Source organism: Corvus brachyrhynchos, unplaced genomic scaffold, assembly GCF_000691975.1.
Source record: "Corvus brachyrhynchos isolate BGI_N302 unplaced genomic scaffold, ASM69197v1 scaffold33, whole genome shotgun sequence".
Classification (NCBI taxonomy): Eukaryota; Metazoa; Chordata; class Aves; order Passeriformes; family Corvidae; genus Corvus; species Corvus brachyrhynchos.
Genome location: NW_008237254.1, coordinates 107,386 through 109,474, shown reverse-complemented (window position 1 = coordinate 109,474; position 2,089 = coordinate 107,386). Strand labels below are relative to the sequence as shown.

The 2,089-nt window shown below is 36.8% G+C and overlaps 1 long non-coding RNA gene across 1 annotated transcript in view; it reads right to left on the bottom strand.

Moving 5' to 3' along the window:
• Window positions 1–408: 408 nt before the first annotated feature.
• LOC108445740 overlaps window positions 409–2,089 on the bottom strand; it is a 3,672-nt gene continuing 1,991 nt past the window's right edge. Inside the window, exon 2 of the long non-coding RNA XR_001860697.1 lies at window positions 409–2,041. This is a non-coding gene — a long non-coding RNA (uncharacterized LOC108445740). The remainder of the gene's footprint in view (window positions 2,042–2,089) is intronic.

Sequence of the window (2,089 nt, the reverse complement as noted above, 5' to 3'; positions counted from 1 at the left end):
AAGGACAAAGACATCTGTGAAAATCACATATGAAAAGAATCACAGTGTCTCAAAATAAATAAAATAAATATTCTTCAGTGTACTTCTACTTGCCTCTTGTGTGCTAAGATAATATGCCGCCACCTCTGTGACTGAAATTTATATCTTTCTTGTTTTTCTTTCTTTTAATCTCCAACATACTTAAAGATTGTGGCTGGCAACTAACAGTATCTGCCTCTTGAATGCCAGATCCATGACTTGCAGTTTGGGTTCCACTTTACTGACCAGTTTCATCCAGTCTCTAGATTAGATCTTGAATTTGGTTGGTTTGTAAATTAAAACACAACCCTAACAACTCTAAGTTAGTACCAACCCAGGGCTGTGCAAGACCATATACTTTTCCAACTGCTTAAAAGACAAAAATAAAGGTACTGATCCAGCAGTAATTTTTTAATGAATTTCAAATTCATAAACATACTGACTCTCAAGATAAAATAAAATTTCTTTAAGTATAGTCTTTTATTTGTGCTTAACTCATCTCCAGCTTAAACATTTGTTTGAAAAGATATCAAACCATGCAGGAGCAAAATCAGTAGGGACAAAAGGTCATGGAAGAGTTTGGAGTTTGAGAGTGATAATTTCTCATGTAACAAAAATTTTCTCAAGAATCAATAATAATAAAAAATTCATTAACCAAAAATACCACTTGAAAACAGTTGAACTCATAAAATGAAGGGAAATATTTAAAAAGCTGCTTAGCATTGCTGATCTAATCTCTGTCCAGTGATTCAATACAAACAAAATGGTCAATACAAACAAAAGCTTCTATTTTGTACCATGAGTATGGAAAAACGGACAACATAGACCCAAAATTAAATATGAAAGCAGTGATGATGGCTGTTTAATGACTGCCTTATGATGATCAGTCTCTGAACAGAATCAGCTGTATTCAATAAAAACAAAATATAAACATGATGAAAGTAGAGAATTTAAGTCACAGGAAATAAAAATATCAATATTCAAGTTCTTATCCAAATTCTGCCCACCTTTCCACCTCTTCAGCAATACATGTAGCACGACAGCTATGGAGGTAGGAAGAAACAGCACTCTCTGTAACTGTTTATTTTATATGTGTAAGAGTACAAGAGGAAGAACTGGAATAGCTGGAGCATTCCAGGTTCTTCATTACAGGACAGCTGCTTTCTTATCACTCTGTCCTATGACAGAAAGACTGAAAATTCCTCTGCTGCTATTAATTTCTGAAATAGGATAACACTTTGGAAAAGCTCAGGTAGAAGAGAGAAGCAGGAAATAAGGAGTGAAAGGGAAGGTTTGGTGGTATTTGTATCTCCTGTCCAAGCAATACCTTCTCTTTTAATAACTGAAATACTGTGTCACATTTTATGTGGCTTTTCACCCTAATAAGCATTAATGTTTAGCAGCTTTCAAATGTTGTAAAAACCCCTAATTGATTCTCTGACGCATCTGTGAAGTAGCTTCTTATTTTACTGATGGAGAAGGAATAACCTTGCTCAAATTACTTGCCCAATGCCATGCAAACCAGTGACAAACCCAGCCTGAATACCTGAGCTCCTAGTCAGGTACACATCTGCCTGGAACGTCTCCCCCTGTCACCGTTCTCACAATATGTATTATTACACTAGCTCAAACTAGGGAACATGCAAATGCACTTTTCAGGGAATCCAACCTGACACCATTCACACAACAGGGATGAAGGACTGACTATCCTATTGTCATTTATACCAGGGATTTCAGAAAAAGACGAATTTGCAGCAGCTCAAGAAGTATCAAGAAAAATATCATTACACTTGCCCCTTCATCCAGATACATCCATTTAAAAAAAGTCCCATGAAGGCTTGTAGCTGTAGTTTTGAGTAGTCCTGAGGGAAGCTTGGAGTTGGACTCAACGATCCTTACAGATCACTTCCAATCCGAGATATTTCATGATTCTAAAGAGGGAGTCGACTTCTAAGGCTTAAGAAGTGTCACAAGGTGATGTATATAACTTGCAGCACCAAGTAACTCGGGATGGCAACTTTGCCTGGAAAGTGAACAGAAAAGGTGTTTCAGGCGCAGACAGGTAACAGCT